General features: G+C 44.3%; 1 pseudogene; it reads right to left on the bottom strand.

Annotated features, from left to right (window-relative positions):
• Positions 1–14,345, bottom strand: part of LOC144153487 (uncharacterized) — a 15,748-nt pseudogene extending 1,403 nt beyond the window's left edge.

Genomic DNA, 14,345 nt, shown 5'->3' with positions numbered 1-14,345 from the left:
TCTAGGTAATTCGCCTTGCTGGATAGACACTATGTCGGTGGTAGCGTCATTGAAAACCATTATTCCTGATTTTTCTGCACTGAAATTTAATCCGAGGTCAGTGACTTCCTGGCCGCAAATATTTATTAGCCGCTGCATATCGGTTTGGTTATCAGCTAAAAGAACAATGTCGTCTGCGTATAACATTCCCGGAATATGCTGTTGTACCACTTCACCTTGCAGCATATGGGTTAGGCTAAACCCTACTTGACTTTCTTCCAGTTTCTTTTCTAACCCTGCCATGTAAAGCATGAACAGTATTGGGCTCAAAGGGCATCCCTGTTTCAGTCCCCGATGGATGTTGACCTGCTGGGCGCATTTCTGTCCTTCCCAAGTAAGGTGCACTCTATTGTCTTTATAGAATGTTATAAGGAACTGTACTAACTCGTCATCTAATCCCTGGAGTTTCAGCATTCTCCACAGCCGTGCCCCTTTAATGTCCAAGAACGTAATCCATAGTGGTCTCTTCTGTGCTTTCGCAATTTCAATGCATTGCGTTATCACGAACCGCTTCTATGCGCAGCGCGCCCGAAAGAGAGGAGACCGCGGAGAGAGAGAGTACTGCACATGCGCACAGCGCGCTGCCGCGCGCGGTGCCGCGCGCAGCGTGACCGCAGATGTTGGGAGAGAGTGTTCGATATCGGAGAGAGGAGAGGAGGCGAGCGGAGGAGAGACGCAGCTGTGCGGACGCGGACGACGGACGCACGCAGGACAGGGCCGCCGGAAAGAGATGCTCCTCTCAGCGTCGCATCTAAAACACCTAAGCCAGCCCCAGCTCCAGCTGAGCGCAGCTTAATCAATGCAAAGCATTCTTGTTTGGGTCCCGGAATGACGTTATTAGTCAAAAAGATAGTGGATGTGCAACAAAAACCGGAGCTTATTTCGACGCGACAACGGCTGCCGAAAATATTGTTAGTATAAATACTTTTCAAGTGCATCTCGGTGCGGGAGCAGTTGCATGATCATGGAAGCCTTCCATTATGTTGCGCACAGTTGGAGTTGGGTTTTTTTTTTTTTGGGGGGGGGGATGATCTATAAAACAACACAGTCTTCTCTACTCCTCAAAATTAGTAGTGTATTCGACGCATAACACAAGGTAACATGGTCCAATCCCGCATGAAGCTTTATTGTCAACTTGCTGCAGTGGTAACAATGAAGTCAATCAAATGTCAACAAAAAAGGCGCTGGACGCACGTGTTACACCAAAGGCGAAGGGAACCGCAACATTGCTTTGGGCGCTACCAACAATCGTATAGCGCTCCGCGCTAGGTGCTGCAGCCTGGAAAACTGGCACGTATTCACAAAATGAGAATATGTATCTACCCAAGCTATCTCGGCAACAGGTCCTAGGCAGGGAAGTGGAGCGCGTCGATATTTTACATGCACAGCTCGCACGGACAATTTTATTTTGCACCCACCTCTCCGTAAGCTTGAACCGTGCCGCCCAGACACAAAGGTTTTCTGCTATTTGTACGTGCTGAAATGACAACATGGTGTAATACCACACACAAATGTAGAAAAACACATGTTCTGTCCTTGAAGCCAAACAGCCTCTCAAGCAGTAAACAATGTTTTGCTGTCTGGAATAATCGTCATGCCTCATGACGACCAATGTATACCATTATCCGTTACAACAACAATTATCTTGGTTGAGGGCATTAAAACCATTGCCTTTTCAAGAATTACCTAACTGACTAACTCTGGCGACACTATATAGAGTTCAAGGCTCGTTTTGCGAAGCATACGTTGCCATAGAACTTCCAGGCACGGTAACGCTCAAACTGTCTCCTTCTCCACGTGGGGCACTAATTTGTGCTTCTTTCCAGCGAAAAGAAGGCACTTCCATATAAAGTAATGATGCCATAATCACTTTCGTCCGAAGCAACGGATCATAGCGGCAGTTTACGTTGGACGTTATTTGTACTAACTCAAACGTTGGACGTTATCTGCGCTACTTAGCGAAATGCTAAGTAAGAAGAATTAGCCGGGTGCAAAGTGAGCGTGTCCCAAATACGTAAGAAGAACCCTCCTTTCTCACTGGAACACATTCTTGTCGCAAACGTATGGCGAAAGAAATGTTATTAAAAGCATGACTCACCTTTTACCACGTTGACTTTCTTTGGTGGGAACAGTGGCTTGGGAATCTGGCCAAGAGCCCTATGATGCGGAGCCACTCTGCCGCTCACGATCCGGTTAGCGAGAACCTCAATGCCCCACACGGCCTGGGAAGTGTCTTTGACAACCAGTGAGGGCTTCTTGTTTCTGAAGATCTTGGCCGCCTGGCTACCTTATATCACCACACACTGTGTGAGGTGAAACGGAAAAATAGAAACAATAAAGGTGAATCTAATTATACCAGATCAAGTGCATGTTGCCAATTTGGCAAAAATAAAAGGAACGTCCATGAGAGGTAAAATGACTTTTTGGAACTTTTCGTTGTTCTAACTGAATAAATGTAATGAGAAAACTAATCTATGGCTGGCAGTAACGTAACACCCATTATCGATAATATGTTTTATATTGGAAAAAAATCATGCTCATCACATGTGGGCGTATCAGAGCACATAGCTGAGTGCATTGAAAGCAAACTAAAGCAAGCAACTAGTTGTCATTCAAACATGACTCGAAGTCCCTTTTTGGAAAGGGTAAAAGCTGCTTTGAAAATTAATGTGGGTTAAGGCAATGCCAACAAGCAAAAACTGGGGCAAATCATTGATTTATTGTAGGGCTTAAGACAACTACGCTACACAGGCGATGACGTGTGCCATAGTGGAGGGCTGTGGACTACTACACTTGGTGTCTATAACGTTAGCCGAAATCTCGAACCCACTGGCGTTTTCGCCGAGGCAAAACATTATTTTTCCTTCAGTCTGTGCGCACTGAAGCGGGAAGTGGTTCCACTGACTAATAATCTATCAGTAAAAAACTGGTGCAGAAAAATGGTAATTTGGATTGTTATTTTCGCCCTCTCCAAAAGTGCAAAAATACGTGCAAGTCTCACGCTTTAAATTCTGGTTTTCTTCTGTCCAATCATTTGAACTTCAAGAACTCTCAGTTATCCAAATCCTTTTGATAAAAATTCTTGGGTGTGCTGGATACTGGGAGCATATCCAGCAGCCCACGTACCAGAAGAGACACAAAAAAACGTAACATTATCATCAACAGTTAAAAACGAAAACAGGCACTTACAGATCCATCGGGCAGCTGTGTGAATTCCTCAGGCACTATAAAAGAACACCAACATCCGATCAATTCTGCCTTCGGTACTTATGTGCTAACGCATTTTTATGAACAGGTGATAAGATCACTTATCAGGGTGAAATAAAAAAATAGCAAATACAAGTCCTTACAACTTTCAGACATGTTGACATTTCTAGCATAGTTGCTGCGTTCAGGCTCACTACTTTGATTGTTGAGTAAATGCCACATATTTCCGTGACGAAGTCGAAACTTGCTTGCATGCCTATAAGCTAAGGCAAAGAAAGGCGTAAATCCTACTAAATAAAAAATCACAATGCGCCCATTCACATAGTCAGTGCCTTTGTCATGTAGACTAGTCTAAAGCAGAGAAAGCTGCAGCCATGGCTTTTGCTGTATTTTCAGGACCCCAAGACGGTGGCGATTGCAACGACGATTACAAGCACGTCTTTTGTGATATGAACTTACAAGAAGACGATGCATGACTGCCGAAGTCCAAAGTGGATGCAGCAGGAGGAGCCCCGGGCACGTTCAGAGTTTGGGTACCTTGCAGCAGACAAACGGAACATATAGACAGAAACAGAACAACTGCACCTCAAACCGCGAAACAAAACTGGTCTCATGTATGCATTTTCTAATTTTGAGAGACAAAAAGCTAACCTGGCAGGTGTGTTGGTGATTCCTCCTCTTCTAAGGGTGAATCTTCTGACCTTTCACTGTGTTGTGTAGAGGCAGCTGTAATGTAAAAATGCATGTTAAGTAGAGAAATTATATGTATCACCTCACAAAGATATAGACATTGAAAGTAGCCTAAAGATTAGCCTTTGATGTCATAAGCAGCTTACCTGTGCCCTGTTGGTACACTGCACTGAGCATATGCCACTGGAATACATAAAAGTAATTTTTTTTTCAATTCAATTCAAGTTTATTTTTCCCAGAATCAACTGGACGACTTCCTGTCTAAAAGCTGCTTGAACAGCTTGACAAAGGCCAGGAAGCCGTTACAAGGCACAGCAGACAGGGTAAATAAATACAGCTGGAATAAGACGCGTTTTTGCTCAAGATTCACAAAAATATTTCATAAAGAAACATATTTCGGGAAGAAAGGAAAAGAAACAAACTTTTTGACTGGATCAGAAGAATTCAAAATTTAGATTCATTCTCACGCAGAAAATTTATATACACCATAATCACAATGCAACAACTACAAAAGCAGAAACAAACATGATGCACAACACACTGTACAGGCACCCTGTACATAACAGTCAGGTCGGACACGGAAGCTAGATACAATAATGTCTGAACACTCCAGATATCTTTTTTTTTCGAAGCTGCCTCCTGCTGTATCCAGTAGTTTCTTGGTGTTTGTTTAGAGTCATGGGAATATTATGAGCTAATGATTGAAACTTATAATTTGTACGGAAGTGTGGTACCGCCCATATATCGGTGCAGCGAGTTTTGACAGCCTGTGAGTAAGGTTGTAGCGATGCCAGAAAGCAGAGGTAATTAACAATTTTGGTTGATGAAAACTTGAACATTTGCAATAGGCGAAACTCGTACATTTTATCGGCTCGTAGCAAATTATGCTCTTCAAAGGCTTCTCGGGTTGTGTCTGTGCGATTTAGGTTTGATATCTGTCGAACAATTCTTTTCTGTATGGTAATAATCCTATTCATGTTGGTTTTAGTTGTTGTAGCCCAGACCAAACTACAGTAATTTAAGTATGAATAAAATAGGGCGTAGAATATTTGAAGCTTTTGTTTTAGCGGAAGGATACTACGGCAACGCGATAGTAGTCCTGTAACTGCCGACTTTTTGCTAAGAAAGTCGATTTGAATGTCCCACTTTAAGTTTGAAGAAAAATATACTCCTAGAATTTTGTGGTCACTGACAATGGAAACAGGCTGGTTTTCATAACTTAGCTGATGAGAAAAAGATAGTTGTTTGTTTTTAGCATGGAAGATGATGGCCTTCGTTTTCGTTGGATTAATTCTGAGCCTATTCATTTTGCACCATAAAGTTGCCTTGTTAAGGACGTCATTGCATTTTACAATTATGTTATCTAGATTAGAACCAGAAACAGTGAAAGTGGTGTCGTCCGCGTAGATCATAAATTTAACTTCGCCATCAATCTAGACAATGTCGTTTATGTAAGTAATAAATAAAAGGGGACCCAACACACTACCCTGAGGTACTCCCTGCGAGGCAGGTAAAAGAGATGACTTGTGGTTATTAATAAAAACGCATTGCTGTCGGCCGTGCAGGTAAGAGTCAAGCAAGGCCAAAGGTTTTCCGCGAATACCGTATTGTGCAAGCTTAGCAGTAAGAAAGTCATGGTCAATTAAGTCGAAAGCCTTACTGAAGTTCAGAAAAAGACCTACTGTATACAAGTTTTGTTCAATGTTTCTTATGATGTTTTCTTTTAGGGCCAATAAAGCCAACTCTGTGGATTTCCCTGCCCGAAAGCCAAATTGAGACTCAGCACTTTTTTTGCATCTAAAAAGTTTGTTAATCGGGAACCTATAATTTTTTCAAGCCTTTTGGAAAAAACAGGTAGAACAGAGATTGGTCTGTAATTGGCGGCATTGTTCCTGATACTCTGGCCCTTTTGATGGCATCGGGAAAAATGCCAGAAAAAGTTGAAGATGTGAGCAAGTGGGGAAGTGATAAACGGCAAGACATATTTAACAGGTCGAATTTGAATGTTCTCAATATCCAGTGACTTGTTATTTCGCAAAGTCATAAACGTATTGCGGATTTCATGATCGTCTGTAGGTTTAAGAAATATACTATCAATATAACTGCTATTGTGACTGCTGATATCAGGTGGGCAATTATCTGTTACATGTGTGTTAACAAAGTGATTATTTAAGTAGCTGGCAAGTTCTTTTCCTTTAAGTTTACGGTTGCCCACAGTTAACATTTCCGCAGCAGACCTATTACTATTCCGACCTAGGACATCGTTTATCGTCTTCCAAGCAACATCAGGGCGTCGCTGAGTAATGTTTTCAAAGATATGTTGATAGTATTTATTTTTGAACGCCGCAACTCTCTGTTCAGGTGATTTCTGAAACGTTTGAACTGTTTCAGCTTTCCCTCCGAGCGGGTTCGAAAAAAAGAATGATAGAGGTGATTTTTAGCCTTTATCATTTTTATGTGTTCTTCAGTCACCCAAGGCTTCCGTATCTTTTTCAATAACTTCAACACTGTGAACGGAAAGTGACGTGCGTAAATGCGCACAATGGCTTGCATAAACTCATTGTACGCATCATTTACATTTTGTTTGTGAAACACAGACGACCAGTCATGGTTCATTACGTCTTCTTCAAATGATTCGAGCCTGTCTTGGATGACCTGCTGAACAATCAAAGGCACATATCGAGCATCTTTTTTCACGGAAGATGTGTGGTAAATGGAAAAGACCGGACAGTGATCGCTCAAATCGGATGCTACTGTGCCAGCACTGTAGACAGTAGTTTCAATATTGGTAATAAGCAAGTCAAGCGCAGAAGAAGTAGATTGTGTGACTCTTGTTGCAGTGCTGATTAAGTTTACGAAACCATACGCAGAAATTGTATTATTGAATTCTCTAACAAAGCGATCTGGGTCCAAGATATTCAAGTTGAAATCCCCGCCACAAATTAGATTATAATTGTTCTGTCTTGCGAAATCTAAGAACTCTTCTAGGAAATCTAGAAAGTGCAGAAGACTTCCTGTCGGAGGGCGATAGATAACACAGATGATTTGCTTTTGGCATACCAAGGTAAGTACTTTGTAATCATCGGTAACTTGTGAGAATTCGGATAGTATTTCGCACATTTTTTCGTCAGTAACATAGATAGCCACTCCACCCCCTCGTTTGTTGGCACGATTTACGTAAAATGTATTATAACCGGGTAAATTTAACATTTTAGAATCGCTTTGATACCAGGTTTCTGAAAACATGATTACGGTAAACCTAAAACAAAATTGTTCTAAGAACAAAGCAACGGAATCCTCTTTATTACTAATAGAACGTATAATAATATGTACGACCGATTCACACGACAAATCCTGAACTTCAACTTTGTGTGGCAGACAAAGTTGGCTTTCTGGTTTTGGACAGAAGCGGTTTTTGTTTTGTTCAGGGCTCTACAGCCGGTCTTGCCGCTTCAGCATTTACTACGCTTGGAGTGCTGGTACGCTTCTTCGCACAGATCTTGCCGAGATCGTTTTCGTGCGTTATTTACACAATAGGCGAGTCATCACTTTCCTTCGCAAATATCTTTCCATTGAACAACCAGACGCTTTTCCAGTGGTGTTCGTGCTTCTTTTTGACGGCCATGGCGATCAGTTTCTTTTGTGCGGGGCAAAGATCTTCATTAACACACACTCGAGTGCTGTTTTCAAGCCCGAGGTCATCGTTGGTTAGCCGAGTTTTCTTTGCTTTCTTCAGCATAGTGTCACGTTTTGTGCGCGACCTGAACTGGACAATGATATGGGACCTATCAGCGTTGCGAGTGGGCACACGATGACAAGAAAGAAACCAGCGGCAAGCACACGCAGGACAGAGAAGGAGGGATACAAACACAACGCTGGACTACCAACTGATTTAATCGGGAAAATACGATACACTTATATGCAAAACCACGCGCACGCGCACGCGCACGCGCACACCTTGACAGCATGAAGAGACAACTTTATACAGCTAGGAAGTGAAATTATTTATCTGTTAGAACTACCGAAGGAACGCTGACACATGTCTTCTTGTTTTTTTCTTATAAAAAACGCCTCACGTAACTCACGCTCACGTCTTGATTTGCCCCTCCCCACAGTTACGGCATGGTGAAATTTTGGAACACAATCCTGGCAGCTCTTTGTATGTAAAGCTAGATTGCTACCCGTGCCCGAACTCAAAGTTGCTCGGTGCTGCCTCAAACGTTCATTAATGCACCCGCCCGTTCGTCCAATATAAATTTTCCCGCAGGACAGTGGGACGGAGTAAACAACACCCACCGCGCACGACGTAAACTTTGTTTGGTGGTTAGTCTTGCAGGGGTCGCCTTTCCGATGGCCCCCAGTAATTTGGGAACACAGCGCGGAAAGTTTTCGTGGTGCTGAAAATACCATGGTGACACCAAATCTTTGCGCAACATTTTCAGTACATGCGGTGTCCTGTGGACGTAGGGAATCACTTCCACCTTTTTTCTCGCATTCTTCTCTGGGCAGCAAGACTTTCCAGGAGGCTTGTTTAATTTCCTACTCAAAGATTCCCCAACCGCCAGCAACATATGAGAGGGAAAACCAGGCGCTTTCAGGCGTTTTACTTGCTCTGCAAGGCTCACCTGCATGACGTGTGGGCAAGTTTTGTTCAGGGCGTATAGAAAACAAAGGTTTGCAATCCCTCGCTTTACCAACTTTGAGTGTGCCGAGCTGTACGGCAAAATCGCCTTCTTAGACCTTGGGCAATACTTTCAACACACGTGCTGGTCGGGCATGAAGTTAATTTCTAAATCTAGAAACCTGATGGTTTTGTCAGGGGACTTCATGCGTAAAAACCAAGTTCTGGGAACAGGCAGTAAACAGGTTTAAAATCTGGTCCGCTACACAAGCGAGCTCGTCCGTATCTGTTAGCTGCAAGAAGACTAAAAAATCATCAACATATCTAAAAACCCAGACAATGCGGGAGTCTTGTATTGAGCTGTGTAGCACTGTGTCAAACTGGGCTAGAAATATGTCACGCAGCACGGGCGCGACGCAGGATCCAATGCATATGCCACGCCGTTGAACAAAGAACCCGTCATTATGTTCAACGATCGTAGAATTCAGGTACACTTTCAAAAGTTCAAGGAGAGAATCCACCGCGATTCCAGACTTATTCTGAAAGGAAATCGCACCCGTTTCTTCAATAAAATCCCGCACAGCCTTAAAAAGTTCATCATGAGGGACTGAGTAAAACAAGTCCGTAATGTCTACCGAGAAGGCAGCATTCGCACTGGGAAAGTCCCCCCGAAGACATTCAACCAAAGTCAAACAACTTCGCACAAGAAACGGATCTGTAGCCACAAGACCCTCTAGCGATTTCTTCAAATAGTTGGACACCACTTTTTGCCAAGATCCTTCTTCTGTAACAATCGTTCTGAACGGAAACCCAGGCTTGTGTGTCTTTGCGGTAAAGAACACACGCAGAACGTCCTGTTGGCTCTTGCGCACTTCCTTTTCTAGCCGCTCCAAACCCAACCGGTTAATGAGACTCAAGGCCAAAGCCTTTGCCTTTCGCGGTTTCAATTCACACTTTCTGAAATTCTTCTCAATAGCTTCAGACGCTTTTCTCTTGAAAGTGGAAGAACGTAGAACCACAAACCCACCTTCCTTGTCGGCCTGTGCAAGGGAAAGGTCCTCCTGTTGGAAGTGATTAACCAAGGGGCGCAGATCCTTGTTAGACCCATGACGGGCAGTCCAGGTCCGACTTAGGCACTCCACTCCCTCAGAAACACAATGGGTCTTCTCTTCAGCAACGACCTTATCCGCAACTCTGTGCACCGCAGCCAGAAGTTCATGCTTGCGAGCCCGAGGTTCCAAGGAGAACTTGGGACCCTTTTGCAAGAGGTTGTCAAATTCTGAGGGGAGACAGGCTCCTTCCAAGTACGTCACGGCAAAGGCCTCCACCTTTCCTTTGGCTTTCTTTGGCAGGGACCGTCTACAGTCATTCCCGTAAGTCTCTGTGAGAAGTGCCGCAAGACGAAGCTGCTCCCGGAGCTTGTTTGAAGCCGCCCATGGATGCCCGATCTGGAAGCAGAAGTGGCGTAGCCAATTCTTCATGTGTCTGATCTGGCGGTGGAGTTCCGACTTCAGGATCGCGCAAATACGCTTCCAGTGTCCCGAAGATGGCTGAAGATGGCCAAAGAGCAAGAAACCTCCGTGGGCTGAATCCCGCATTTCTGATGATAAGAAAGCGAGCGAATCTTGCGGCTTGTCAAAGCGATGGTGCACACGCAGTTCGAGAGCACATCTGAGTACGCATGAGGACGAAGAAAGGAGCCCAATGTACAAGAATAATAGTTCAAGAGAGTGAAATGCTGGGCTTGTTGGTTCATACTGTTGCAAAAAAGAAACCAGCGGCAAGCACACGCAGGACAAGAGAAGGAGGGACACAAATACAACGCTGGACTACCAACTGATTTAATCGGGAAAATACGATACTCTTATACACTTATATGCAGATTTGGTGTCACCATGGTATTTTCAGCACCACGAAAACTTTCCGGGCTGTGTTCCCAAATTACTGGGGGCCATCGGAAAGGCGACCCCTGCAAGACTAACCACCAAACAAAGTTTACGTCGTGCGCGGTGGGTGTTGTTTACTCCGCCCCACTGTCCTGCGGGAAAATTTATATTGGACAAACGTGCGGGTGCATTAATGAACGTTTGAGGCAGCACCGAGCAACTTTGAGTTCGGGCACGGGTAGCAATCTTGCTTTACATACAAAAAGCTGCCAGGATTGTGTTCCAAAATTTCACCATGCCGTAACTGTGGGGAGGGGCAAATCAAGACGTGAGCGTGAGTTACGTGAGGCGTTTTTTATAAGAAAAAACAAGAAGACATGTGTCAGCGTTCCTTCGGTGGTTCTAACAGATAAAGAATTTCACTTCCTAGCTGTATAAAGTTGTCTCTTCATGCTGTCAAGGTGTGCGCGTGCGCGTGGTTTTGCATATAAGTGTATCGTATTTTCCCGATTAAATCAGTTGGTAGTCCAGCGTTGTGTTTGTGTCCCTCCTTCTCTTGTCCTGCGTGTGCTCGCCACTGGTTTCTTTTTGCAACAGTATGAACCAACAAGCCCAGCATTTCACTCTCTTGACGATGACAAGCCTCGATATCAGCGTCGTCGATCGGCTCGTTTATGGCAGAGCCAACTTTCGAGAGGATTTCAGTTACGGATTCATCGTCTTTTCCGATTACGCCCTGTATCTCCAGATTAGTTTTCCTAAAGTACAACTCCATGTGAACAAGTCGCGTTTCCAAATCTTGCAGCTTGCGTTCCATCGCCGCGTTCTTCGCGTGAAGCGCCTCGTTCTCAGACGCAAGCCTTACATTCTTAGTGGTTTCTTCGTTCAGTTGCTTTTTTAGGTCCGCAATGTTTCCATGGGCAAACTCGAGGCTTTGTGCCAAAGCTTGCTGTTCGACTTTCAGTTCACGAAAGTCGTTCCGCATTTGGCGTTCGAGCGCTTCGCGATGTTCTTTCAGCTCAACCCTCATTTCGTCCTTTAGTTTCGCAAATTCTGCTTTCATCTCATCTTTCATCTTTGCTGTTTCCTTAGCCATTCTAAAACCCCTTACACACACCGCGGTATGTCACACAAACTATGACAATTCTTTGGCAAAAACAACACAACTGGGCAGGAGCGACGAGCGTGCAACAATTTTTTGGGAGGGGGGATTTGTGCGTTTTTGGCACTAACCTGAAGTGTACGAATGGCCGTGATTAACGTGTCCGGAAACACGCCCGTCGCTACTGCCAAGTGTCGCGCCCACGAAGAGACAGATGCTTTTGAAGGGTCCACGCTGTGACGTACAGGCCCACGCGGCAGATGACTGGTGCAGCCGACGATAACGCCTTCCTGGTGGCAGATGATCTAGACTTGGGCTTACACACGTAAACGTGTGCTGGGAGCCGGTCTTCCTGGGCGCGTTGTGCGGCTGCGTGGCAATAACCTGCAGTGTACGAATGGCCGTGATTAACGTGTCCGGAAACACGCCCGTCGCTACTGCCAAGTGTCGCGGCCACGACGAGACAGATGCTTTTGAAGGGTCCACGCTGTGACGTACAGGCCCACGTGGCAGATCACTGGTGCAGCCGACGATAACGCCTTCCTGGTGGCAGATGATCTAGATTTGGGCTTACACACGTAAACGTGTGCTGGGAGCCGGTCTTCCTGGGTGCGTTGTGTGGCTGCGTGGCAATAACCTGCAGTGTACGAATGGCCGTGATTAACATTTCCGGAAACACGCCCGTCGCTACTGCCAAGTGTATACTTAGTTAACCAGTTATGTGATTTGGTTACTTAATTAAAAAGGCAGTGCCTCTAATGCAAAGCACTGTGTTCTTTATATTGTATACAGAGTCAAAGATTTTACTGTAGACTTACCAGCCAAGTGCTGGTCCTGGTTTGTGTTTCCTTTCCCCACTGGAATAGAACAACCAGTGACAGAAATTATGGCCGTTTATTCCAGAATTAAAACACAATTAGTATAAAAACAATCACCTGCACACTGACTTAGATATCACAAAAGGTCTATGCTCTGAAAAGCATACTGGGTATTAATGCACTACAGCTAAAAAAACTAAAATTCCAATTCCTAATCGTGGCTGGGTATTGCAACACTGAAAACCTTCACTTATTTGCAAGTGCTATATATGGAGCAGCTCCCACTTTTTTTACCTTTCTGTCTCATTAAAAATTATGAAAAACAACCGTGCGGAGATTCCTTTAAATTCATACTTACACTGAAATATTTTATTTTCGAGGCATCGCTGCAAACAAGACACATGCCCCTTCAAAAATTCTTTATCTTCTTCAAGTTTCTTAGCCTTCTCTTTCCACATTTTTAGCTCAGCATGTGCTTGCCGCAGCTCAGACAATGAGCAACGAGATTCATCGTCGCTCGATGAGCTTATCGTTTCCCACCGGGACCTCTTTGTGTTCTGAAAGTCAAAACATTCTACATTACATACAGTTTCCTCTTGCTCCACGTGCAAAGATTTACTTACTTCAACGTGGTGGGTGAAGTTCTTCGACAATCCGTCCTTAGCACTGTCATGAGCGCGCTTCTGGTGCTTTTTGATGATACGGTTGTAGCCAGCCGTTTTGCCATCACGTTACTTCTTCTGTGATACCTGGTTCAGAAAGAGCCACAACAATCATTTCGTATGTAACTCAATGCGCGCATTTATCAACGCTAAGAACTGCCACTAAAGTGTTCGCCACACTACCTGTTTTTCTTTTTTTTTCGCTGCCGTTCCCCATCATCCGAGCTCAGCTCATCGAGATTTCTGGTTTTAGGGAAAGCAAATCGCTTTGAGGCTCGTTTTTGTTCGAGTTCTTCCCGGGTTTCTAGCGAAAAAAAAGCACAAGTTACCCCGCTTTGAAAGGGTTTGATCCAGCATGACCTATGTATTTTGGTAACTACGAAATGGCAGCCCATATATATTTAAAGAAAAACTCCAGAAGTTGCCCTTATTATGCCAAGTTGGTCAAACATATGGCACACTTATTTTGGTAAGTGTCGAGCGTTCCGTCCAGACGGAACGCTAAGCACTGCTAAAGTTCCGCTCAGACGGAACACTGGCAATGGTCCTGGAATTTCTCGTCCTGGAATTTGGTGTAGCGGTTGCGCTGCTGCCTACGGACGTTGTACACCCGGGTTTCATTCTCCCAAGGTTCTTTTTTTTTGTGGCCGTGGCTAGCGTATAGCTACACTTCATGCCCACTTCACAATATTTTAGCAAGAGCAGTCGGTCGTTATATTTACTCAACCGGCCGAACCGCTACAACTCACTGAAGCAAAGGCCGACATAGCCACCGCTAGGCACGCCCGATTTCCTGTAAATATTGACAGTGATTAATGAATTACCACTGACTATGGACGGAACTTACTAGTGACACTGACATTCCGTCTAGAGAAAACTTTAGCACTTGTTATCGTTCCGTCCAGACACAGCCTTTTGGCAAATATATGTTAGTCAATGGCCGAGCGACCGAAGTTTCAATTCCGGAAGCCCACGGCACGGCTAATCTTTGCTGCTGTACTCATTAACAATTATTAACAATTAAAAGTTTCATCTGCTTTACAGGCACTTTAAAACTGAGTTTGGAAGCTTTTTTTATTCACTGCACGAGTGAATACGCTGCAATTATATAGCCAGGCCGTTTCATCAATTCAGGCCGCAGATTACTAAAAAAATTGCTAACACCTTTCCATATTTATAATATCGAACCTTACAAATACCACGGAGTTGTAAGCTAGCGATAAATAACTTACCGGCAAGCAGCAACACGTGGGCATCGTAGAAACCCGCGTTTTCCCCATTTCCTTTGCTGTCTTCGTAGTATACGCTGTACGAAGTCAT

The sequence above is a fragment of the Haemaphysalis longicornis genome, unplaced genomic scaffold (genome assembly GCF_048455015.1).
Source record: "Haemaphysalis longicornis isolate Haplotype H1 unplaced genomic scaffold, Haemaphysalis longicornis Haplotype H1 scaffold_9, whole genome shotgun sequence".
Taxonomy (NCBI): domain Eukaryota; kingdom Metazoa; phylum Arthropoda; class Arachnida; order Ixodida; family Ixodidae; genus Haemaphysalis; species Haemaphysalis longicornis.
Note: the sequence above shows the minus strand (reverse complement) of the source record. Positions and strands in the feature narration are given on the sequence as shown.